The following is a 27,258-nucleotide window of genomic DNA, read 5'->3' on the forward strand; positions in this document are numbered from 1 at the left end:
TGGCTACTAATAAATCCCGAAAATAGCGAGCCTTCGAAAGTAACGACCCCCCCTCCCCCCCCCCCCCGAAAGTAGCCAGTCCCCCAAAAAGTAACGAGACGAATACCGAATGCCTTTATTGTTTTCCAATCCATAGTCAAATTCTTAATGTCAATACTAATATCTTCGTGCATGGACAAAGAGATCACGATAAGGCACTTTATAACAAAGGAAAGTCTTAAGCCAACATTCGTCCTTGACATCAGTTCACTGATGGCGTAATGTGAAAACTAAACTGGTAGAATTTCGTATTAATTAACAACAGGAACGTTTCTTCAAATTAAAATTAAAAACTCTATATATACTGCAGTATAAAACGCATCGGCTGATTCATTCATGCGGTAGTCCGGTAGACCATCGATGTTTATTTCACTCTCCCTGCTACCAGAAATGGATAGGGCGAATGGTCTTAATTCTCTCTGTTGTTTGAGCTCTGCGCGAATCATATAATTTTTCATTTCGGAGAAAAGAGCTAGCGCAAGCTTGTTGCATAGTTTTTGTTCCCCGAAAGTAATGAGCCCCAAACGCTGCTAATTCCAAAAGTAACGAGGGTTGGTACTATCGGAACTTTACGGTATTTGGACATTACCGAAATGTTGGTGAAGTAACAATGTGCAATGTGTGTATGAGTTTCTCTCAATTAATTTCAAAGCGCATAAATTTGCTTCTAGTCAAACAAACGACATCAATGTTTCTATTTTGGGACTATACTTCCTTGGTCAGTGTTTAAACCAGGAAAAAAATTTGCACAATTTGCTAAGATTTCCTTCTTCTGTGCAAGAAACAAAAACATCAAAATTCTCAAGCCGTGTTGTTGTTCAGGGGCACCTAACGGATCTTTTCGGTAAATATCTGTTCGGAAGGCCCTTAATCCCCTACAATTTTCACCACGAACTTTCGTGATATGGGAAAATTAAGGCCTAGTGTTTTCGGATTGATAAAAATATTGTTTCGGGTGCCGAAAAAGATCAGCTAAGATTTTCGAAAAGGAAATAAGACCTTAGATTTTCGGGAAATGGACAAAAATGCCCTGCTAATTTCGAAAAGACTCAAGTTCCCTTAAAATGACCGAACAGATAAAAATATTATAGCGCTGCCTAAAATGAATCTATAGAGCTTTAAAGGCACTCCAGACAGCCTAAAATAACGTTTCAAACGATCTGAGAGAAAACTGTCGTTGGGTGCCCCTGGTTGTTGTCCTTCTTCTCCGAACCTTGGCAGGTTACATAACCAAAGAATCTCCTTTTATAATTGTCCAGTAATTGTCCTTCCCGGACTCTTAAAGTGTCTTTACATTGTTTTCGTAAATGAAGAGTTTTCCGTGATTTGTTTTAACGCATGTTCTACAGAAAAGAGAATATCAAAATCATGCAACTAGATCTTTATTTCAAAAAAGCAAGAGAATCATCTTATCGACTTCTAAGACGTCATTGGTCAAAAATATATTGTAACAAGAGTCAGAGCACACAGATGGAATCTAGGGCGTTGGCTGTGGAATTAACGACTTAGTTTCTACCAAGGCTTAACCTACTACGAACGAAGTCATGGAGGCATGCGTTTGGAACCCTGATATCAGAAATTATACTGTGGAAAAAACAAGTTGACATATCAAGAAATCCTTTTTTGGTGTAACCGAAACAAAATCCAAGATCAACATTCAATATGGACCCAAAATTAAAATTCATATTCTATTTCTGGTTTATTCCAAGGCGAAAAGTTCCAACTCAGTTCAAAAGTTTGAGTTATTTGAAAATTATGTCTTCTAAAAAATGAGTCGGTTGCTGTAGCATTCTACTTGGCAGACAGCTTTGTTTAATTCAGGCAAGTTAAGTCATTCATTTGCATGTCAGCTTCTTACTTTTTAACTGAAAACATATAAGTTTGCTTTTAGTAAACCTGACAGACCAGTAAAGTTTTTCTTGGATTAAACTTCTTCAAGCAGTTTCTAACCCAAGAACAAGAGTCCATGAAGTTGCTATTGCATCCAGTTTTAGATAAATCACAAAATTCGCACAGTCTGGACAGATTTTCATCTTTGCTCCGAAAAAGAAACAAAACGATCGATATTGTCAAACTGCACTGTTCATCCTCCTCCTTTAAACTGTTAAACTACATAAGCCATACGGTCTACATAAAAAGTGTGCCGGTTTTAGCTGTGCTTACCTCAAACGTTAAGTATCTCTACAATGTGTTGCAGATCAGAAATCAGGAGTCACTTGATTCGACAAATCCCACAAAAAAAATGAGGAAATCTATTTTCATTCTAAGAAACCGAAATCAGTTGATCACGTTTTGCGATCTGTCATCCGTGGAAAAGGCATTGTAACAACCGTCACAAGGATACATTGAAAGGAAATTAGTTGGCTAAATATCTGCCCCAAGAGACCAAAAAGCCCGGTCTTGAAAGAGTGGACATAAGCGGCTAATATTTTTATGTCCGTCTAGCTTATTAGGAAAAATTTGAATACAGAGGACGAAATTAATACCTACCTGAGAAGCCCAATGTATAATTTACATCATGTGATTTGCCAGGGTGGCCGGCTGCAACAGAAAATGTTGCACGCCAAGATCAGTATGAAGTACAAGACAGTTGTAAATGTTACGTTACGGTAGGGAGTTTTTTATTACAGGATAATTTTGAAAATGAACACTTCATAATCGCGACTCATATAAAGGAGACATTTTTTGAGAACGAAAGGCTTGTTCCACGTTCCTATTTGACGTCCTAACTACCGGTAGGGTGTTCCTCCCATGATGTCAGACGAAAAACGAAAACAGAATCGTTGATCAAAGATCACCGAAGGATGAACAGAGCGCAATTAAAGGAAAATCACAGTTTACGGAAAATTGGAATTTTATGCTTGTTTCCTTATACATTGAACATTCTAAAGGCAAATAATGCAATTGTTTTAAATGAATTTTACTCAAGAAGAAATTTTCTTTCGGTGTATGTTGAGTTCACATATTTCACAACCAACTCCCTTAGTTTCTATTTTTCATGGCCTTTGGTTTATATCTGTACTCAAGAAGGAGAACGAAAGCCTAATTCAACGCTAGGTGTCTTGTGTCATTCAGGCGAAATCGAATCCAGTTGTTTCCCTGTTTCAACGCACCCTTGTCTCACTTTTATGAACCTTATTGATCTCACTCACACAAGAATTGCGTGATGCTTCTTGTTAACAAGTTTGAGTGGTGTCCCGGCCGTTTTGTAAAATTTCTACCTAGATAATCCTGCATGGAAATCTTATTAATCCGCCACCCATATTAGTTTCTACCTATTTAATTCACAGTGTAAGTCGCAACTTAGTCAACAGGTAAAAGGTTCAAAGTCAGAGAGACAAGCCAGCGAATTAACAAAATGAGAACTTACAGTGGGAGGTAGAAGTTAACTTGTTCAAAAATCCTTTCTTGGTGTCAGTGATCAAAACAAAACAAAACTCATGTAAGCGGAAAAATTAGGCTACAAATTAAATTTAAAGCAAGCCGCAAATTTCTCTTGGTGGAAACATGTTAAACGTCAAATTCGAGTTGCTTAACCATTTTCTCCTGGTTTATCCCTTTAAAACTCATTGTTGTTGTTGTCGTTGTTGTTCTAATAGGCTGTAGAAGTTTAATAAGTCTCACTGATTTGCATAAGTTTCTCTCAGTTCAGTGAAAAAGAGAGCCTAAATTTGTTTAGCCAAACAAAGGCGGAGAGCAATTTTTTTACGAATTGTGTCTCTTTTTTCAGTCGCCACGTCACGATCGGAACAAACACGGAATAACTATATTTTCATCCCATTAGACCGAAATCCAACATTAAAAAGTGAAACTTAAAATCACAGAACATTTTTGTCCCAAGAAACACATTTTCACATTTTATGACGTCATTTAGGTAAAAAAAAAAACTAAAACAAAAACATTAATTTTAGAACAAGTCCTGCAGGACAGTGATGGATACTTAATTAAGATCTGATCCAGGCTTAATCTGACAAAGTAAAAGGAAGAAATACATAGAGGATATTACACGGCGGCGCGAAGACATGAATTTTATTTTCGAGTGGTAAAAATAATATTTTACGAACAAGCGCAGCCACCGAGCAATTTTCGTTTTATTATATATACAAATCTATCACTGGCCATTTGTCGCCGACTGTTTGCATAAACAACCGTGAAAAGCGGCAAATGATGTCATCAACATCCTCACTAGCGAGGATACGGAAAATACGCCTCTCGGGTTCCGGATGTAGTTTCGTATGAATTTTACCAGCAGTGTATTTTCCAGAAAACACTCGTGTCTATAGAATAAATGCTAATGAGTTCATGATATCCAAATTTTGTAACGGTGGAAGGAAAGGACTTATCATATTCGGAAATCCGTTCTTTGTGCAATCAAAACAAATCCAAACTTATGAGAACGAGCACGTCATTTAACACGAACTACAAAATTCAAAGACTGATTGCAAATGGAGACCGTTTTGCTAATCCGCACGGCTAAGTCTTACTGGAAAAGCATCACAAAAAAATTTAAGCTATTTGGACATTACTGAAATGTTGGTGAAGTAACAATGTGCAATGTGTGTATGAGTTTCTCTCAATTCATTTTAAAGCGCATAAATTTGCTTCTAGTCAAACAAACGACATCAATGTTTCTATTTTGGGACTATACTTCCTTGATCAGTGTTTTAACCCAGGAAAAAAATTTTACAAATTTATTTTTGCGTTCATTTTCAGAAATAATGGTAAGATTTCCTTCCTCTGTACAAGAAACAAAAACATCAAAATTCTCAAGTCGTATTGTTGTTGTCCGTCTTCTCCGAACGGTCAAATTACATAACCAAACAATCTCCTTTTATAATTGTCCTTCCCGGACCCTTAAAGTGTTTTTACATTTACACGCAACTAGATCTCTATTTCAAGAAAGCAAGAGAATCATCTCATCGAGTCTAAGACGCCATTAGTCAAAAATATATTGCAAGAAGAGTCAGGGGACAGAGATGGAATCTAGGGCGTTGGCTGTGGAATTAACAACTTAGTTTCTACCAAGGCTTAACCTACTACGAACGAAGTCATGGAAGGCATACCATTGAAACCCTGATATCAGAAATTATACTGTGGAAAAAACAAGTTGACGTATCAAGAAATCCTTTTTCGGTGTAACCGAAACAAAATCCAAGATCAACATTCAATATGGACCCAAAATTAAAATTCATATTCTATTTCTGGTTTATTCCGAGGCGAAAAGTTCCAACTCAGTTCAAAAGTTTGAGTTATTTGAAAATTATGTCTGCTAAAAAACTGAGTGTTGCTGTAGCATTCTACTTGGCAGACAGTTTTGTTTAATTCAGGCAAGTTAAGTCATTCATTTGCATGTCAGCTTCTTACTTTTTAACTGAAAACATATAAGTTTGCTTTTAGTAAACCACAGAGCAGTAAAGTTTTTCTTGGATTAAACTTCTTCAAGCAGTTTCTAACCCAAGAAACAAGAGTCCATGAAGTTGCTATTGCATCCAGTTTTAGATAAATCACAAAATTCGCACAGTCTGGACGGATTTTCATCTTTCGGCTCCGAAAACAAAGCAAAACGATCGATATTGTCAAACTGCACTGTTTATCCTCCTCCTTTAAACTGTTAAACTACATAAGCCATATGGTCTACATAAAAAGTGTGCCGGTTTTAGCTGTGCTTACCTCAAACTTTAAGTATCTCTACAATGTGTTGCGGATCAGAAATCAGGAGGCATTTGATTTGACAAATCCCACATAAGAAATGAGGAAATATATTTTCATTCTAAGAAACCGAAATCAGTTGATCACGTTTTACGATCTGTCACCCTTTAAAAAGGCATTGTAACAAACGTCACAAGGACACATTGAAAATAAATTGGTTGGCTAAATATATATATATATATCTGACTGAGTTCCACCCAAGCTATAAAATGTGCTGCCGCAAGTTAGTTTGAAGAAACTTGAAAAGCTGAAAAGCTTCATGTACTTGCCCAGAAATTTCATCCGTAGATAACTTAGACGCGCAAAATCCTTAGAGTTTTTAATGACAATTGTCTGTCGTATTTGTTATTCGAATTGTAAATACTTCTTCAAAATTTCTAATCTAGGAAACAAGAGTTCATGAAGTCACTAGTCTTAATCGAAATCTAAATTTATAAATAGTTGGCTAACATGCAAATTACATTCAGTTTCGGGTAAAATAATACTTGCGCAGAATTCGATGAGACTTCCATCTGCGGAGCAAAACTCTCAAACAAAAATATACCGTTTTGACTCTGTAGCCATGTAACACAAGGCTTAGAGCTTGTACTTATTTCGCCATCTCTCGCTTTATAACGGTCCAACATCAAATCGGGAAGTTTCCCTGAATAAGTTTCATCTTCCATGCAAGAAATTGAAACCAGTCAATCATGTTTTACGGCCTCATGCGTCAGAATTATCTATTTTGCGGTCGAATAATTTTAGACGTGTTTTCTCGAGCACGGATGAAGATCCGGGAAAGTAACACGAATAGGAACTGTTTAGGGCCTGATTACGTGGCGAATTTCAGCCCGGGTGAAATTTTATCCCGGTAGGCGGGTTGGAGTTTTGTTGCGATTGCATGGCGAATTTCAGCCCGGGCTGCCACCCTGGGCGCCAAATTTGAAATTTGGCGGGAAGAGTGAACAGAGATCAAAATCGCGTCAAATATTCGACTTGTGAAAATCGGGGCATTGCTTCTCTCGCAATTTAGCTCTTTGTTGGCACTTAATTTCCAATTTTTGGGGATGGTGGCAGCTTACAAGATGATGGAGCGTAAACGAAATCTTTCTTTGGCAGCAAACATGTCCGCTAGGAAGAGTTACTCGCATAGAAAGAGAAGACATCTTCAAGCTCGTCGTGTTCGTCAAAAGGCTAGATCGGTCTGGGTGGTAAATGGACGCACAGACCAATGGTGGCAAAGCATGATAGGGGTAAATGTTCCAGAATGTAATGGTGTTGGAAGAAAAATTTTCGTATGACTAAGGAATGTTTCTACGAACTAGCTGACGAGCTGCGTCCATTCATTGCTCCACATCCCGACTCCCCTATCTTAAAGATACAGGCTCTTTGTGGATGACAGCCAATGCCTTTGGAATTCATCAATGCACGGCATCAAAGCACATACACGCAGTGTGCGCGACAATCAACACGAAATTGGGACCAAAGTACTTGCACTCACCAAGGGACAATGAAAAATTGCGACAAAAAGTTTCAGAATTTGATATAAAAATAAATAAATAAATGACCTTTGTTTACCCTCGGCAGTGTTTTTAGCACAAGTGCTAGTGGGGCCGAGCATTAAACATCACAAAGAAATAATTTTAAATTGAAAATAACATGGTTAAAACTCCCAACTGGCAGGAGGCAGACCAGCTGGCTATTTACAAGCGCAGCCGAGGAGTTGAACTTGGGGCTACCGAGAAACAACTCCAGCCACCGGCAAGAGCGGGACTTGAACCCGAGACCTCCGGATTTCAAGTCCGGCGCCCTAACCACTCGACCACGCTGCCTCCTCTTATGAGGAGATGAGATTTGGAATGACCCAGGCATACGGTTGCATTGATGGCACACACTTACCTCTTAAACAGCCACTCTAAAATTCTCAAGATTATTTTTGTTACAAGCAGTATTTCTCTCTTAACATTCAGGCTATATGTGATAGTAAAGGGTGCTTTATGGATGTTGAGTGCAAATGGCCTGGATTTGTACATGATGCCAAGGTGTTTGTCAATTCAAGAATCAACCACAAAATGAAAGCTGGACAACTTCCCAAAACATTTGTTACCTTTCTACCTGGATACGAGGCTATTCCTAACTGCTTGCTTGGAGATCCAGCCTACCCCTCAACACCTTTCTGCATAAAGGAGTATTAAACATGGGCTACAAACGAGCAAGTTATTTTTGATAACATGCTTCGCTCAGCACGAAATCAAGTCGAATGTATATTGGGAGACTTAAAGTTCGATGGGGATTCTTAACGCGAAAGGTTGACCTGGAATTTGAAATGGTTCCGGCAGTAGCTTACAGTTGCTTTGTCCTTCACAATTACTCTGAAAGCAAAGGTAACTGCCTTGATGAAGAAGAAGTTCAAGCTCAAATACGCAGACACCGCGCTGAGGAAGAAAAGGTGCCAAACGTACCAGACCCAGTCTACTCGTGTGTGACAACTGAAGGTGAATATGTACGTTCAGTGTTGGCAAGATACATTCAAGAAAATATGCCAGATGATTACTAATATTTTTATTGACATGCAAAGCTTCAAAGCAATCATAAACCAAACAGTTTCCAATCAGCAGATCAGTGACCAAACAGCAGCTCACAACAAGAATGGCAAAGTTGTGATCAGAATTTGAGGATAGTTTTCAGGAAACCAAATTTTACTTGTGAAATTACAGTTGAAATTACAGTTACAACTACAGTTAGTTACAGTAACGATTACAGTTAGTTTAATTACAGCTGAAATGCTGATAGGGTCAGCGAACAGTTAACAGGAACCCAGCTATGTTTTGCTTAGCCTCATTTTAATGTTGCTGTTCATTTCAGTTTGAACCTAGCAATTTAAAACCCAAGAGGTAGGGTGTGTGGGAAGGTGTCGGTGGGGGGTGGGGGGCAGATGTGAGGCATATGATAATATCTTTGAAGAATAACTTATGGCAAATTCCCCTCCCTGGGGTAAAATATGGCTGAAATAAGGCCACATTAATGCATCGATAAAAACGGACAGTCTGATGCCTGAGGATGAGGATAGATCAAAATCAAATTATTATTAAATTGTTGATTATATCATTAGGTTGGTAAGGAGGATATCGGTATTGCTGGCCAGGGTTGTTTGCCATGACCCTTGCAAGAACATCAAACGATTGCGTAAACCCCTGGGCTCCTTGTAGCATTGACATGCTCGTGTGTTGCATAAATTGGGCAAACGTTTCGTTTGACTGACGAATTGCCTCAGCTATTTCTTTCTTGAATTGGGAATCCTCTTTTGATTCGTTCATCAACAGCTCGTCTCTTTGAGACGCACTAAATTGACGCTCCATATGTTTCCTCTTATTATCGATTAGTTTTGGAACTGGATTGGAGCCCGTTTTGCAACTGCTGTCATTACAAACTCTGTCACTTTTATCGTCACTGGCACTTGATTTCCTGTGTTCCTCACTATTGACATCAAGCATCTCTGGATCAGAGAGACTCAATTTCACCACACGACAGTCTCTGTACTTACACCACACGACAGAGGCTCTGTGGAGGGACTTCCACCCCAGACTTGCCTTAGCTCATCAAAAAACTCCAACACGATTTTGCCACTTCCACTCCTTGAGCCAGTGGTAACTGCCATGGCAAAATTTTGCCGTATTTCCTTCAACTTTTCTTGAATGCGATTATATTCTTTCTTGATCAATACTTTGTCATTTTTCTGTCTTCTCTGGATATCGGCCATCTCGGGTTCGTCGACCTGGTCTGGCGGTGACAATGGTGTAATGGCAGGTGGTGTTTTTTACTTTTATTTTTTTCTCATAAATACAGTTTACAATACTAACTGTTTACATAACGTACCTATCAATACCACACGTAGTTATTACAATACATTACACGGCCTCAACCTACTAACAAAATCAATACAATTCTTGGTGCCCTACAATATTAATTAATATTAAAATAAACATTTACGCTATATCACTAGGGGTAATTAAATCTACAAGGCATTGGACGCATTAATAGGACGCGAGCGAAAGCTGAAATGATTTGAAATTTTCAATTTCAAGAGGTTTATGCTGCGTTCTCCATATCCAAATAAAATATCTGGCAATAAGAACCCGACGTGAGGTCTTCTTGTTGAAAAGAGAAGGTTTTAATCCCAACATTATTTCTGGGGGTAAGTTCATTTTCTATAAATTTATGACTGATTGCTATCTACTGTTTACATCCTTGCCAATCCTTTGCAATGGCCGCACCTAGCCTGTGGAACGATTTAGCAGAACATTTACGAGACTGCGGCAACATCACCCAATTTAAGGCGCTACTTAAGACACACCTTTTTACTATGGCATTCGCTCCTGATTGATTTTTTTATTCTTTATTTTTATTTTTTAAAGTAGTTTTATATACGTGTGTTTTTTTTTTGTGCATTTTACATTTTATATTATATACTTTTTACTTTTAATCACAACTTATTATAATCGAAGTAATACTCCCATTGTTAAACACATAGACATATAATAACTTATATCGTAAATATAGTAGATAGGTAGATATAGAATATATAGAGGATTCGTCATTTCAATACTGCTGTCACACGTAATATATATACATATTGTGCTTTTGTAATTATTGGCTCTGCAGTACCAGAAAAGATGAATTAAATTTTCCTCTTCAGATTTGCAGAAGGTACACAAATCAATTTCTTTTATTCCTATATTCTTAACAAAAGAGTTTGTGGCAAGCCGTCGATGCAAAAGTTTAAACTGAAAAACAATTAGCTTCGTTACTTTTAAAAGTGCATTAAAATGGTGATAAGTAGACCACCTTCCAATCAATCAGGTCATCCCTTTGGAGTTTACAATCAGTAATCCATTTTTCCTGACTCTGAGTGGGCCATACCTGCTTCATGGAAACCAGTTCTTTGTAGACTAGTTTATTGGCCTTTTTGGTTTTAATGAGTCTATCAAGGAAGCTTTCAGAGACGCCGGTACATTGGTTGTCCTTACATCTTTTTCTAACGAATTTAGAGAAGATGATAGGCCGAGTAAAGTAAGGAAGTTAGTTTTAACATCGAAGCGGTCTTTCAGTTCATGTAAGGAAAGGAAGGCATTTCGATCTTTTAGTAAATCTGCGACCTTTCGAATACCTTTAGAGTACCATGGTTGGGAGAAAACAGGTTTATTGTCTATTCGTATAAGAGAATTATGCCATATAGGTAAAGGACCAATTGTTACTGTTGCAATTGTACGAGAAATTAACATCCTATTTATTCAATTTATAAAGTACTCTCCACGATTGGATCGATTTACGTTATCTCACTTTTTCCGTAACCAGTCAGACACAAGAAAACAACAGAAACTAAAAGATCCGTTCACTGCAAAACCCTACCGACTGTATTGGTACTGTCCTTCTTCTCTAAACATTTCAATTACAAAAGATATACAGTCCACGTACAGTGTATAGTCTTATACCTATTCTTACCTCAAAATATTGGTGTCTTGACACTGTATGGTGGACTGATAAATTTGAAAAGTGAATTTGAAAAACTCGGAACGGTATTTGTGGTCAATGGTATCTTCATTCTAAAAAAACCGACATCGGTTTGTCACGTGTTACGACGTCATGGCTCTAAAATTAATTGTAGCACGTGTAGCGAGGGGCAGCGATGGAAACTTAGGAAGTTGGCTGAGTAAATATTCCCTGTTAACAGTGAATTACTGCCCAGCCCAAACCTAAACCATAGGTTCGCAATACGTGCAGAACCCTGTTCAGATACAAAAAAAGTGCCAGGCGCTATGGAGTGTTCTCCCCCGCCCCTGTGCAGAACTGATGGCGTTCTGACAACGATCACGTGACTAGTGTCTTGTGGTATCAAAAAAATAAGCAATTGATAAAGTAATTATATCGATAATTTTGATATTCAGTATTGTCTATTTTATCGTGGCCGACACAAAAAGTTAATCATTTGGCCTCGCCGATGATACGAGCAACGACCACTTTTCGAACCCGGAAGTATCATTTTCTTGATAAATTTGCGCCATTAATTGAAATTCAAGTTGGCTTAAGCGACAAAAGCAAACACAAATTTAGTCTGCGTGGCAAGCGGTAGGAAGAAGAAAGAAGAGGGAACAAGAGCGCACGCACAGGCTGTGGGAAGCTTTAGAAAGTTAACCCAAGAAGGGGAAAGGAAGAGTGAATCACACGCGCACACAAAGTGCTTGGCGAACGGGTGAAGAGCAAGCCATTCCCTTCTACCTTCCCCCTTTTTAGCGCCGCCGCATAAGCTAACAAAATTGACAACGAAAGCCTTTTCGCCTCCTAATTGATGCTGCCCTCTTACGTTGTTTTTTCGCTCTCTATTTCCTTCACTTTTGAGATAAGAACAAGATGAGGGAAATCGGACATCACAGTCATGTGATTTTGGATCAAAGGCGATTGGATCAGGTTTAGTAACAGTTTGTTGAAGAAATTAAAGAAGAGGTCGGATCACTGTTGCCCACTTGTCGTTTGACTGATGTTGCTTTCTTTCCTTTGGCTCGTTACGCATTGACTGAAACGATCGCACCTGAGTTTCCTATGTCTCCTGTCCACAGAAATGAGGTGGCTTGTGTTTTCAATCTGCCATGAACGTTCTATTGAAAAAATAAACGTAAAATGTTCATCGCAGGTTGTTGCTCTTTTCCTCAGTGAGCAGTGAATTCTGTGATGTAGCTTTAGTTTCTATTGAGTGGTCGTTCATCTAAGTGAGCCACAACCTATGAGCACCCGAAGAAAGCGCTCTCCATAGAAATTACTCATTTGACATAAAGACCACAAGCTGCAGAGAAAAATCAGTGACAAAACAAGGCAGACTTTTTAAGCCTGCTTATTCTATCACTTGAGTTTTCGTCGCAGCCTAGCGCGCGGTCTTTTTCTCAAATCAGTCATTTTTGTGGCCAGCTTTCTGTCGGTCATTCCAGTTGATTTATTTACATTTGATTGACCATGAACGAGAGGCTTAATCGCGAATGTGCTTCAGATAGTCATACAGCCGCTACACTTCACTACTGGCCGTAGATGGCGTTCCTTCGAGAATCTCGCCCATTCGGTTGTTCTAAAACGAAGAAAAATAACAGGAGACGGCCCTACGCAGTTGTATTCACAGTCTAGAGAATGTAAGTACTTTGACTGGTGAACCAAGGATGGCTGAGAATCTGTCTCAATGTTGGGTGGTTTAATGACAGAATTCTACATTGAATGTATCAAGTTTTTAGCCTCTGTTAGAAGAAATTGACAAAAGATGGCAAAGTTAAATCCAATCTAACTGTTTAGTATGGACAGTTTCCCTAAAATAGATATTGAATAAACTACGTGATTTAATTTAAAGCTTCTATGTTACATATGCGCAAGATCCTCATGCCGGATCCTTAAGTACATTCCCTTCCAATTTGTCCTTCAATAACTGTAGTATGTAGCTTTTCCCTGCAAGCGTTTTGATATAGTAGGGAAGGCAAACGTGGGAGTCAAAAATAAGAATAAACAGGGAATGTGTGTGTGTGTGTGTGTGGAAAGGGAGGGTATGAGGCCAAAAGATGATAAAGCGATTCTTGTTGTTTCCCTCCTTATTGTCTTCGTTTTAAACCAAACCCTATATAATTCCCCGTTTTGGGGGTTAGTTTTCTTCCGTTTGGGGGTTAGGGATTCTTACGTTTGGGGGTTAGTTTTCTTACGTTTGAGGGTTAGGGATTCTTACGTTTGGCCGGGGTTAATAATTCTTACGTTTGGGGGTTGCTTTTCTTACGTTTGGGGGTTAGTAATTCTTACGTTTGGGGGTTAGTTTTCTTACGTTTGGGGGTTGGGGATTCTTACGTTTGGGGGTTAGTTTTCTTAACTTTGGGGGTTAGTAATTCTTACGTTTGGGGGTTAGTTTTCTTACATTTGGAGGTTGGGGATTCTTACGTTTGGGGGTTAGTTTTCTTAACTTTGGGGGTTAGTAATTCTTACGTTTGGGGGTTAGTTTTCTAACGTTTGGGGTTAGGGATTCTAATGTTTGAGGGTTAGTTTTCTAACGTTTGGGGGTTAGGGATTCTTACGTTTGGAATTAGTTTTCTTACGTTTGAGGGTTAATAATTCTTACGTTTGGAGGTTAGTTTTCTTACGTTTGGGGGTTAGTAATTCTTACGTTTGAGGGTTAAAGATTCTTATATTTGGGGGTTAGTTTTCTTACGCTTGGGGGTTAGTGATTCTTACGTTTGGGGATTAGTTTTCTTACGTTTGGGGGATACTAATTCTTTCGTTTGGGGGTTAGTTTTCTTACGTTTGAGGGTTACGAATTCTTACGTTTGGGGGTTAGTTTTCTTACATTTGTGGGTTAGGGATCATTACGTTTGGGGGATAGTTTTCTAACGTTTGGCGGTTAGGGATTCTTACGTTTGGGAGTTAGTGATTCTTACATTTGGGGGTTAGTTTTTTTACGTTTGGGGGTTAAGGATTCTAACGATTAGGGGTTAGTTTTCTTATGTTTAAGGATTAGGGATTCCTACGTGTGGGTGTTACTTTTCTTACGTTTGAAGGTTAGGGACTCTTACTGTTGGGGGTTAGTTTTCTAACGTTTGAAGATTATGGAATCTTACGTTTGGGGGTTACTTATCTTACGTTTTGGGATTAGGGATTCTTACGTTTGGGGGTTAGTAATTCTTACGTTTGAGGGTTAGTTTTCTTACCTTTGGGGGTTAGGGATTCTTACGCTTGGGGGTTAGTTTTTCTACGTTTGGGGTAAGTAATTCTGACGTTTACGGGTTATTTTTTTTACGTTTAAGGATTAGGGATTCTTACGTATGATGGTTAGTTTTCTTACGTTTGGGGGTTAGGGATTCTTACCATTGGGGGTTAGTTTTCTTACGTTTAGGGGTTAGTTTTTTTAAGTTTGTGGTTTTAGGATTCTTAGGTTTGGGGGTTAGTTTTCTTACGTTTGCGGGTTAGTGATTCTTAAATTTGGGAGTAAGTTTTTTTACGTTTGGGGGTTAGTTTTCTTACGTTTGGGTGTTAGGGATTCTTACGCTTGGGGAGTAGTTTTTCTACGTTTGAGGGTTACTAAATCTTACGTTTGGGGGTTAGTTTTCTTCCGTTTGGGGGCTAGCAATTCTTAAGTTTGGGAATTAGTTTTTTTACGTTTGGGGGTTAGGGATTCTTACGTTTGGGGGTTAATTTTCTTACGTTGGGGGTTAGTAATTCTTACGTTTCGGGATTAGTTTTGTTACGTTTGGGGGTTAAAAATGCTTACGTTTGGTGATTAGTTTTCTAGCGTTTGGGGGTTAGGAATTTTTACGTTAAAGGTTTTTTTTTTTACGTTTGAGGGTTAGGGATTCAATGGGGAATAGGGTTAGTTTTCTTACGTTTCGTTGTTAGGGATTCTTACGTTGAGGGGTTAGGTTTTTTACGTTTGGTCGTTAGTAATTCTTATGTTTGGGGGTTCCTTATTTAAAGTTTGGGGGTTAGGTATTCTCACGTTTAAGGGTTAGTTTTCTTACGTTTGGGGGTTAGGGATTCTTACGTTTTGGGTTTAGATTTGTTACGTTTGGGGTTAGGGATTCTTACGTTTGGGGGTTAGTAATCCTTACGTTTGGGGTTAGTTTTCTTATGTTTGGGGGTTAAGGATTCTAACGTTTGGAGGTTAGTTTTCTTACGTTTGGGATTTAGAGATTCTTACGTTTAGGGGTTAGGGATTCTTACGCTTGGGGTTAGTAATTCTGACGTTTGGGGGTTATTTTTTTTACGTTTGAGAATTAGGGTTTTTTACGTTTGGGGGTTACTTTTCTTACGTTTAGGGGTTAGGGATTATTACGTTTGCGGGTTAGTTTTCTCACCCTTGCGGGTTAGGGATTCTTATGTTTAGTGGTTAGTTTTCTTTCGTTTCGGGGTTAGTAATTTTTACGTTTTGGGGGTTAGTTTTGGGAAATTTTGGGTTATGGATTCTTACGTTTGAAGGTTAGGATACTGAAGTTTGAGGGTTAGGGATTCTTACGTTTGGGGGTTACTTTTCTTACGTTTGGGGGTTAGGGATTATTACGTTTGGGGGGTTGTTTTTTTACCCTTGCCGGTTAGGGATTTTTATGTTTGGTGGTTAGTTTTCTTAAGTTTTAGTGTTAGTAATTTTTCCGTTTTGGGGGTTAGTTTTGTGACGTTTTGGGTTAAGGATTCTTACGTTTGAAGGTTAGTTTACTGAAGTTTGAGGGTTAGAGTTTCTTACGTTTGGGGATTAGTTTTCTTACGTTGGGGGGTTAGTTTTCTTACGTTTGGCGGTTAAACATTCTTGCTTTTAAGGGTTAGTTTTCTTACGTTTGGGGGTTAGTAATTGTTACGTTTAGATGTTAGTTTTCTTACGTTTTGGGGCTAGGGATTATTACGTTGGGGGTTAGTTTTCTTACGTTTGGGGATTGGTAATTCTTACGTTTGGGGATTAGTTTTGTTACGTTTGGGGGTAAATAATGCTTACGTTTGGGGATTAGTTTTCTAACGTTTGAAGGTTAGGAATTTTTACGTTTAAGGGTTGTTTTTTTTACGTTTGGGGGTTAGGGATTCTTACGATTAGTGTTAGTTTTCTTACTTTTGGTGGTTAGTTTTCTTACGTTTAGGGGTTAGTAATTCTTATGTTTGGGGGTTAGTTTTATAAAGTTTAGGGGTTAGGTATTTTTACGTTTAAAGGTTAGTTTTCTTACGTTTGGGGGTTAGGGATTCTTACATTTTGGGTTTAGTTTTGTTACGTTTGGGGTTAAGGATTCTTACGTTTGGGGGTTAGTAATTCTTATGTTTGGGGGTTTTTTGGGGGTTAGTTTTCTTACTTTTGTGGGTTGGGGATTCTTACCTTTGAGGGTTAGTTTTCTTAAGTTTGGGGGTTAGGGATTTTTACTGTTGGGGGTTAGTTCTCTTACGTTTGAAGGTTAGTAATTCTTACGTTTGGGGGTTAGTAGTTTTTCGTTTGGGGGTTAATTTTCTATCGTTTGGGGGTTAGTATTATTCTTAAGTTTGGGAGTTAGTTTTCTTACTTTAGAAGGTTAGGGATTCTTACGTTTGAGGTTAATTTTCTTACGTTTGAGGGTTAATAATTCTTACGTTTGGGGGTTAGTTTTCTTACGTTTGGGGGTTAGTAATTCTTACGTTTGGGGGTTAGTTTTCTTACGTTTGAAGGTTAGTAATTCTTACGTTTGGGGGTTAGTAGTTTTTCGTTTGGGGGTTAATTTTCTATCGTTTGGGGGTTAGTAATTCTTAAGTTTGGGAGTTAGTTTTCTTACTTTTGAAGGTTAGGGATTCTTACGTTTGAGTTTAGTTTTCTTACGTTTGGGGTTAGTAATTCTTACGTTTGGGGGTTAGTTTTCTTACGTTTGGGGGTTAGAAATTCTTACGTATGGGGGTTGGTTTTCTTACGTTTGGGTATTAGGGATTTTTACCTTTAGGGTTTAGTTTTCTTACGTTTGGGGGTTAGTTTTGAAAAGTTTGTGGTTTAAGGATTCTTACGTTTGGGGGTTAGTTTTCTTACGTTTGAGGGTTATGGATTCTTTTGTAGGGTTGTTAGTTTTCTTACGTTTGGGGGTTTGAAATTCTTACGTTTGGGCGTTAGTTTTTTTACGTTTAAGTGGTCATTAATTCTTACGTTTGGGGAATAGTTTTCTTACGTTTGGAGGTAAGGGATTCTTACGTTTGGAAGTTGGTTGTCTTAAATTTGGGGTTAGGGATTCTTAAGTTTGGGGGTTAGTTTTCTTACCCTTGGGGGTTAGGGATTCTTGTGTTTGATGGTTAGTTTTCTTACATTTCGGGGTTAGTAATTTTTTACGTTTTGGGGGTTAGGTTTGTGACGTCTTGGGTTGGGGATTCTTACGTTTGTGGGTTAGTTTTTTTACGTTTGGCGGTTAGGGATTCTTACGTTTGGGGGTTAGTTTTCTTGCGTTTGAGGGTTAGGGATTCTTACGTTTGGGGGTTAGTAATTCTTAAATTTGGGGGTTAATTTTCTTACGTTTGGGGGTTAGGGATTATTACGTTTGGGGGTTAGTTGTCTTACGTTTGGGAATTAGTAATTCTTACGTTTGGGGGTTAGTTTTCTAACGTTCGGGGGTTAGGGCTTCTTACGTTTGGGGGTTAGTTTTCTTACGTTTGGGGCTTAGGGATTCTTACGTTTGGGGGTTAGTATTTCTTACTTATGGGGGTTAGTTTTCTTACGCTCGGGGTATAGGGATTCTTACTTTTGGGGTTTAGTATTCTTACACTTGGGGGTTAGTAATTCTTACGTTTGGGCGTTAGTAGTTTTTCATGTGGGGGTTAGTAATTCTTAAGTTTGGGAGTTAGTTTTCTTACTTTTGAAGGTTATTGATTCTTACGTTTGAGGTTAGTTTTCTTACGTTTGGGGGTTAGTTTTCCTACGTTTGGGGGTTAGCAATTCTTACGTATGGGGGTTAGTTTTCTTACGTTTGGGTATTAGGGATTCTTACCTTTAGGGTTTAGTTTTCTTACGTTGGGGGTTAGTTTTTAAAAGTTTGTGGTTTAAGGATTTTTACGTTTGGGGGTTAGTTTTCTTACGTTTGAGGGTTAGAAATTCGTACGATTGGGCGTTAGTTTTTTTACGTTTGGGGGTAAGTAATTCTTAAATTTGGGGGTTAATTTTCCTACGTTTGGGGGTTAGGGCGTATTACGTTTTGGTGTTAATTTTCTTACGTTTGGGAATTAGTAATTCTTACGTTTGGGGGTTTAGTTTTCTATTGTTCGGGGGTTAGGGCTTCTTACGTTTGGGGGTTAGTTTTCTTACGTTTGGGGCTTAGGGATTTTTACGTTTGGGGGTTAGTAATTCTTACGTATGGGGGTTAGTTTTCTTACGTTCGGGGTATAGGGATTTTTACCTTTGGGGTTTAGTATTCTTACGCTTGGGGTTTAGTTATTCTTACGTTTGGGGGTTAGTTCTCTTACGTTTAGGGGTTACAAAATTCTTACGTTTGGAGGTTAGTTTTCTTGCATTTGGGGGTCATAGATTTTTTTGTTGGGTTGTTAGTTTTCTTACGTTTGCGGGTTAGACATTATTACGTTTGGAGGTTTGTAATTCTTATGTTTGGGGATTAGTTTTTTAAAGTTTGGGGGTTAGGGATTCTTACGTTTGGGGGTTAGTTTTCTTCCGTTTGTAGTTTGAGGATTCTTACGCTTCAGAGTTAGGGATACTTACGTCTGGGGGTTAGTTTTCTTACGTTTAAGGGTTAGTAATTCTTACGTTTGGGGGTTATGGATTCTTTCATTGGGTATTTATTTTTCTTGCGTTTGGGGGTTAGGGATTCTTACGTTTGGGGATTAGTTTTCTAACGTTTGGGGGTTATTAATTGTTCCGTTTTGCGATTAGCCTTCTTACGTTTGGAGGTAAGGGATTCTTACGTTTGGGCGTTAGTTGTCTTATTTTGGAGGTTCAGGATACTTATCTTTGGGGGTTAGTTTTCTTACATTTGTGGCTTTGGGTATTTACGTTTGGGGGTTAGTTTTCTTTCGTTTATGGGTTAGGGGTTCTTATGTTTGGTGATTAGTTTTCTTACGTTTCAGGGTTAATCATTTTTACAATTAAGGGTTAGTTTTGTGACTTTTGGGGTTAAGGATTCTTACGTTTGGAGGTTAGTTTTCTTATGTTTGAGGGTTAGGAAATCTTACGTTTATGGGTTAGTTTTTTTACGTTTGTGAGTTAGTAATTCTTGCATTTGGGGGTTAGTTTTCTTACGGTTAGGGGTTAGGGATTCTTATATTTGGGGGTTTGTTTTTTTACGTTTGGGGGTTAGTGATTCTAACGTTTGGGGATTAGCTTTCTTACAATAGGGGTTTAATAATTCTTACGTTTGGGGATTACTTTTCTTACGTTTGGGGAATAGTGTTTCCTAAGTTTAGGGGTTAGTTTTCTTACGATTGGGGGTTAGGGATTCTTGCGTTTTGGGGATTAGGGATTCTTACGTTTAGGGATAAGTTTTGTTACGTTTGGGGGTTAGTTTTTCTACGTTTGGGGGTTAGTAATTCTTACGTTTGGGGGTTAGTTGTCTAACGGTTGGGGGGTTAGAGATTCTTACGTCTGGGGGTTAGTTTTCTTACATTTGGGGGTTAAGGTATTCTTACGCTTGGGAGTTAGTTTTCTTACGTTTGTGGGTTAGTTTTTTTACGTTTGGGGGTTATGGAATTCTTACGTTTGCGGGTTAGTTTTCTTACGTTTTTGGGTTCGGGATTCTTACGTTTGGGGGTTAGTTTTCTTACGTTCGGGGGTTAGGGATTCTTACGTTTAGGGGTTAGTTTTCTAACGTTTGAAGGTTAGTATATGTTACGTATGGGGGTTAGTTTTCTTCCGTTTGGTGGTTAGTAATTTTTACAATTGGGGGTTAGTTTTCTAGCGTTTGGGGGTTAGGGATTCTTACGTTTCGGGGTTACGGATTCTTTCGTTAGGTTGTTAGTTTACTTGCGTTTGGTGGTTATTAATTCTTACGTTTTTGCGAATAGCTTTCTTACGTTTGGAGCTAAGGGATTCTTACGTTTGGGGGTTAGTTGTCTTAATCTTGTATGTTAGGGATTCTTATTTTTGGGGGTTAGTGTTCTTACCTTTGCGGGTTAGGGTTCTTTTGTTTGGGGGTTACTTTTCTTTCGTTTATGGGTTAGGGATTCTTTTGTTTGGTGATTAGCTTTCTTACGTTTTAGGGTTAGTATTTTTTGCGTTTGGGGGTTAGTTTTGTGACGTTTGGGGTTAGGGATTCTTACGTTTGGAGGTTAAATTTCTTACGTTTGGAGGTTAGGGATTTTTACGTTTGGGGGTTAGTTTTCTTACGTTTGAGGGTTAGGAATTTTTACGTTAACGGTTACTTTTCTTACGTTTGGGGGTTAGGGATTCTTAAGTTTGTTGGTTAGTTTTCTTACGTTTGGGGATTATTAATTCTTACGTTTTGGGAATAGTTTTCTTACATTTGGAGGTGAGGGATTCTTACGTTTCGGGGTTAGTTTTCTTACGTTTGAGGGCTAGGAATTCTTACGTTTGAGGGTTAGTTTTCTTACGTTTGTGGGTTAGTAATTTTTACATTTTGGGGTTAGTTTTCTTACGTTTGGGGGTTAAACATTATTATGTTTGGGGGTTAGTTTTCTAACGTTTGGGGGCTAGTGATTCTGACATTTGGGGGTTAGTTTTTTTATGTTTGACATTTGGAGGTTAGCTTTTTTACGTTTGAGGATTAGGGATTCTTACGTTTGGGTGTTAGTTTTCTTACGTTTGGGGGTTAGAGATTATTACGTTTGCCGGTTCGTTTTTTCACCCTTGCCGGTTAGGGATTCTTATGTTTGGTGGTTAGTTTTCTTACGTTTCGTGGTTAGTAATTTCTACGTTTTGGGGGTTAGTTTTCTTACTTTAAAGGGTTAGGGATTCTTACGTTTGGGGGTTAGTTTTCTAACGTTTGGGGGTTAGTGATTCTGACATTTGGGGGTTAGTTTTCTTACGTTTGGGGGTTAGGGATTATTACTTTTGGGGGTTCGTTTTCTCACCCTTGCCGGATAGGGATTCTTATGTTTGGTGGTTAGTTTTTTTACGTTTCGGGGTTAGTAATTTTCACGTTTTTTGGGTTAGTTTTCTTAATTTTAAGGGTTAGGGATTCTTACGTTGGGGGTTAGTTTTTTTACGTTTGAGGATTAGGGATTCTTACGTTTGGGGGTTACCTTTCTTAGCTTGGGGGGTTAGGGATTCTTACGGTTGGGAGATAGTTTTCTTACGTTTGGGGGTTAGGGATTCTTACGTTTGGGAGTTAGTAATTCTTACGTCTGGGGATTAGTTTTCTAACGTTAAGGGGTTAGGGATTCTTACGCTTAGGGGTTAATTTTCTTACTTTTTGGGGTTAGTAATTCTGACGTTTAAAACTTAGTTTACTGAAGTTTAAGGGTTAAGGATTCTTACGTTTGGGGGTTAGTTTTCTTACGTTTGGGGGTTAGGGATTATTACGTTTGGGGGTTTGTTTTCTTACCCTTGGTTTGTAATTCTTACGTTTGGGGGCTAGTTTCCTTACGTTTGGGGGTTAGTAATTCTTAAATCTGGGGGTTAGTTTTCTAACGTTTGAGGATTAGGGATTCTTACGTTTTTGGGTTAGTTATCTTACGTTTGGGGGTTAGGGATTCTTACGTTTGAGGGTTAGTAATTCTTACGTTTGGGGATTAGTTTTCTTTCGTTTGGGGATTAGCAATTCTTACGTTTGGGAATTAGCTTTTTTACGTTTCAGGGTTAGGGATTCTTACGTTTGGGGGTTACTTTTCTTACGTTTCCGTGTTAGGGAATTTTACGTTTTGGGGGTTAATTTTCTTACGTTTGGGGGTTAGTAATTCTTACATTTGTTGATTAGTTTTGTTACGTGTGGGGATTAATAATGCTTACGTTTGGTGATTAGTTTTCTAACGTTTGGGGGTTAGGAATTTTTACGTTTAAGGGTTAGTGTTTTTTACGTTTTGGGGTTAAAGATTCTCACGATTAGGGTTAGTTTTCGTACGTTTGGTTGTTAGGGATTCTTACCTTTGGGGATTAGTTTTCTTACGTTTGGGGGTTAGTAATTTTTAATTTTGGGGGTTAGGTGTTCTTACGTTTAAGGGTTATTTTTCTTGCGTTTGGGGGTTAGGGATTCTTACGTTTTGGGTTTAGTTTTGTTACGTTTGGGGTTAGGGATTCTTACGTTTGGGGGTTTCTTACGTTTGAGGGTTAGGGATTCTTATGTTTGGGGGTTAGTTTTCTTAAGTTTGGGGATAAGGGATTTTTACTGTTAGTGGGTAGTTCTCTTACGTTTGGGGGTTAGGCATTCTTACGTTTGGGGGTTAATTTTCTATCGTTTTGGCGTTAGTACTTCTTAAGTTTGGGAGTTAATTTTCTTTCTTTTGAAGGTTAGGGATTCTTACGTTTGAGGTTGGTTTTCTTACGTTTGGGGTGAGTAGTTCTTATGTTTGGGGGTTAGTTTTCTTACGTTTGGTTTTAGGGATTCTTACTTTTAAGGGTTAGTTTTCTTACGTTTGGGGGTTAGTAATTGTTACGTTTGGGGGTTAGTTTTCTTACGTTTGGGGGTTAGGGATTCTTACGCTTGGGGAGTAAGTTTTTCTACGTTTGTGGGTTAGTTTTCCTCCGTTTAGGGGTTAGCAATTCTTACGTTTGGGAAATTATTTTTTTTACGTTTGGGGGTTAGAGATTCTTACGTTTGGGGGTTAGTTTTCTTACGTTTGGGAGTTAGTAATTCTTACGTTTGGGGGTTAGTTTTCTTACATTTTGGGGTTAGGGATTCTTACTTTTTGGGGTTTGTTTTCTCAAGTTTGGGGGTTAGGGATTTTTACTGTTGGAGGTTAGTTCTCTTACGTTTGGAGGTTAGTCTTTTTAACGTTTGGGTGTTAGTAGTTCTATCGTTTGGAGTTTAGTAATTTTTAAGTCTTACTTTTTAAGGTTAGGGATTCTTACATTTGAGGTTAGTTTTCTTACGTTTAGGGGTTAGCGATTCTTACGTTTGGGTGTTAGTTTTCTTACGTTTGGGGGTTAGCAATTCTTACGTATGGGGGTTACTTTTCACGTTTGGGTATTAGGGATTCTTACCTTTAGGGTTTAGTTTTCTTACGTTTGGGGGTTAGTTTTTATAAGTTTGTGGTTTCAGGAGTCTTACGATTGGGGGTTAGTTTTCTTACGTTTGGGGGTTAGTGATTCTTACCATTGGGAGTTAATTTTCTTCGTTTGGGGGTTCGTGATTCTTACGTTTAGGGTTTAGTTTAGTTTTTTGAGTTTGTGGTTTAAGGATTATCAGGTTTGGGGGTTAGTTTTCTTACGTTTGGGGGTTAGTGATTCTTCAATTTGGGAGTTAGTTTTGTTACGTTTGGGGGTTAAGGATTCTAACGTTTTTTGGTTAATTTTCTTGTGTTTTGGGGTTAGGGATTCTTACGCTTGGGGAGTAGTTTTTCTACGTTTTAGGGTTAGTAATTCTTACGTTTGGGGGTTAGTTTTCTTCCGTTTGGGGGTAAGCAATTCTTACGTTTGATAATTTGTTTTGTTACGTTAGGGGGTTAGGGATTCTTACGTTTGGGGGTTAGTTTTCTTACTTTTGGGGGTTAGTAATTCTTACGTTTAAGGATTAGTTTTGTTACGTTTGGGGGTTAATAATGCTTACGTTTGGTGATTAGTTTTCTAACGTTTGGGGGTTAGAAAATGTTTACGTTTAAGGGTTAGTTTTTTTTACGTTTGAAGGTTAAGGATTCTAACGATTAGGGTTAGTTTTCTTACTTTTGGTGGTTAGGGATTCTTACGCTTGGGGGTTAGTTTTCTACGTTTGAAGGTTAGTAACTCTTATATTTGAGGGTTAGTTTTTTAAAGTTTGGGGGTTAGGTATTCTTACGTTTGGGGGTTAGGGCTGCTTACGTTTTGGGTTTAGTTTTGTTGCGTTTGGGGTTTGGGATTCTTACGTTTAGGGGTTAGTAATTCTTACGTTTGGGAGTTAGTTTTCTTACGTTTGGGGGTTAGGGATTCTTACCTTTGGGGGTTAGTTTTCTTAAGTTGGGGGGTTAGGGATTGGTACTGTTGGGGTTTCCTTCTTTTACGTTAGGGGGTTAGGCATTCTTACGTTTGTGGGTTAGTAGATCTTTCGTTTGGGGGTTAATTTTCTATCGATTGGGGGTTAGTAATTCTTAAGTTTGGGAGTTAGTTTTCTTACTTTTAAAGGTTAGGGATTCTTACGATTGAGGTTTGTTTTCTTACGTTTGGGGTTAGTAATTCTTACGTTTGGGGGTTAGTTTTCTTACGTTCTGGGGTTAGGGATTCTTGCCTTTAATGTTTAGTTTTCTTACGTTTGGGGATTAGTGATTCTTACATTTGGGGGTTAGTTTTTTTACGTTTTGGGGTTAAGGATTCTAACGTTTGGGGGTTAGTTTTCTTACGTTTGGAGGTAAGGGATTCTTATGTTTGGGGGTTAGTAATTCTTACGTCTGGGGATTAGTTTTCTAACGTTAAGGGGTTAGGGATTTTTACGCTTAGGGGTTAATTTTCTTACCTTTTGGGGTTAGTAATTCTGACGTTTAAAACTTAGTTTACTGAAGTTTCAGGGTTAGGGATTCTTACGTTCGGGGGTTAGTTTTCTTACGTTTGGGGGTTAGGGATTTTTACGTTTGGGGGTTCGTTTTCTCACCCTTGGTTTGTAATTCTTACGTTTGGGGGCTAGTTTTCTTACGTTTGGGGGTTAGTTATTCTTACATTTTGGGGTTAGTTTTCTTACGTTTGGGTGTTAAGGATTTTAACGTTTGGGGGTTAGTTTTCTAACGTTTGAGGATTAGGGATTCTTACGTTTTTGGGTTACTTATCTTACGTTTGGGGGTTAGGGATTCTTGCGTTTGGGGGTTAGTAATTCTTACGTTTGGGGGTTAGGGATTCTTACGTTTGGGGGTTAGTAATTCTTACGTTTGGGGGTTAGTTTTCTTACTTTCTGGGGTTAGGGATTCTTACTCTTGGGGGTTAGTTTTCATACGTTTGGGGGTTAGTGATTCTTACGTTTAGAGGTTAGTTTTTTTAAGTTTGTGGTTTAAGGATTCTTAGGTTTGGGGGTTAGTTTTCTTACGTTTGGAGGTTAGTAATTCTTAAATCTGGGGGTTAGTTTTCTTACGTTTGGGTGTTAAGGATTTTAACGTTTAGGGGTTAGTTTTCTAACGTTTGAGGATTAGGGATTCTTACGTTTTTGGGTTAGTTATCTTACGTTTGGGGGTTAGGGATTCTTACATTTGGGGGTTAGTTTTGTTACGTTTGGGGGTTAAGGATTCTGACGTTTGGGGGTTAGTCTTCTTACGTTTGGGGGTTAGTAATTCTTACGCTTGGGGGTTAGTTTTCTTACGTTTTGAGGTTAGGGATTGTTACTGTCGGGTTTAAATTTTTTTACGTTTGGGTGTTAGAGGTTCTTACGTTTGGGGGTTAGTTTTCTCACCCTTGCGGGTTATGGATTCTTATGTATGGTGGTTAGTTTCCTTACGTTTCGGGGTTAGTAATTTTTACGTATTGGGGGTTACTTTTGTGACGTTTTGGGTTAGGGATTCTTGTGTTTTGGGGTTAGTTTTTTGAAGTTTGAGGGTTAGGGATTCTTATGTTTTGGGGTTAGTTTTCTTACTTTTGGGGGTTAGTAATTTTTACATTTGGGGGTTAGTTTTCTTAAGTTTGGGGGTTAGGTATCTTTACGTTTGGTGGTTAGTTCTCTTACGTTTGGGGGTTAGTAATTCTTACGTTAAGGGGTTAGTTTTCTTACGTTTTGCGGTTAGGGATTCTTACTTTTAACGGTTAGTGTTCTTACGTTTGGTGGTTAGTAATTGTTACGTTTGGGGGTTAGTTTTCTGACGTTCAGGGGTTAGGGATTCTTACGTTTGAAGGTTAGTTTTCTTACGTTTGGGGGTTAGTGATTCTTAAATTTGAGGGTTAGTTTTCTTCCGTTTGGGGGTGAGTAATTTTTTCGTTTGGAAATTATTTTTTTTACGTTTGGGGGTTAGGGATTCTTACGTTTGGGGGTTACTTTTCTTACGTTTTTGGGTTAGTAGTTTTTTCGTTTGGGGGTTAATTTTCTATCGTTTGGGGGTTAGTAATTCATAAGTTTGGGAGTTAGTTTTTTTTTGAAGGTTAGGGATTCTTACGTTTGAGGTTAGTTTTTCTTACGTTTAGGGTTAGTAATTCTTACGTTTGGGGGTTACTTTTCTTACGTTTGGAAGTTAGTTTTCTTACGTTTCGGGGTTAGGGATTCTTACTTTCGGGGGTTAGTTTTCTTATGTTTGGGGGTTAGGGATTCTTACTTTTAATGGTTAGTTTTCTTACGTTTGGGGGTTAGGGATTCTTACGTTTCGGGGTTGGTTTTCTTACGTTTGGGGGTTAGGGATTCTTACGTTTGAGGGTTACTTTTCTTACGTTTTGGGGTTAGGGATTCTTACGTTTGGGGATTAGTTGTCTGACGTTTGGGGGTTAGGGATTCTTACGTTAGGGGATTGGTTTTCTTACGTTTGCGGGTTAATAATTCTTACGTTTGTGTGTTAGTTTTTTTACGTTTCCGGGTTATTAAGTAAAGAGAGTGTCATGGCGGCCGGACGCATACTCGTGTGCTCCGTAGGTTTCTCCGTTGCCCTACTGTTTCTGGTCTTTTATACGCAACTAATCCTCCTTAAATCAATGGAAAACGATATTGGCTCTGCGAGGATGCCTGTAGAGGCTTTTGAGTTCGCGGCATGGAAATTTTTTAAACCTTCGATTGATCAAAGGCCATTAGTGGAAACAATCGCTTCGTGCCGACTCGCCACCGCAACTTTTACAGCACTAGTGGCTTCATTATCGGCTTGTTGCTCCTCTGTGGCGACATTATTAGCCAGCCTGGAGCTACTATCACAAAGAGAACGAAGTTTGGAGGTCCTAGTGTCCCGTTAAAGGGCCTTGTGATCAATGCTTGAAGCATGAAATCGCAACATAAAGTTGGGACTTCAAGAGTGAGCAATTTAGATCGGGTTCAAGATCTAGTCTGTTTCGAA

At 38.6% G+C, this 27,258-nt stretch overlaps 1 protein-coding gene across 2 annotated transcripts in view; it reads right to left on the bottom strand.

Annotated features, from left to right (window-relative positions):
* The window catches only part of LOC146455067 (uncharacterized), a 37,820-nt gene extending 26,482 nt beyond the window's left edge, over nucleotides 1-11,338 (bottom strand). For both annotated transcript variants that reach the window (XM_085094739.1, XM_085094741.1), the window contains exons 1-2: nucleotides 11,230-11,338; nucleotides 2,530-2,580 (exon numbers count right to left, since the gene is read on the bottom strand). The gene's annotated coding sequence lies outside the window, so the exon portion shown is untranslated. The remainder of the gene's footprint in view (nucleotides 1-2,529; nucleotides 2,581-11,229) is intronic.
* Nucleotides 11,339-27,258: the final 15,920 nt, after the last annotated feature.

This window comes from Pavona decussata, unplaced genomic scaffold (assembly GCF_977016875.1).
Source record: "Pavona decussata unplaced genomic scaffold, jaPavDecu1.1 SCAFFOLD_286, whole genome shotgun sequence".
Classification (NCBI taxonomy): Eukaryota; Metazoa; Cnidaria; class Anthozoa; order Scleractinia; family Agariciidae; genus Pavona; species Pavona decussata.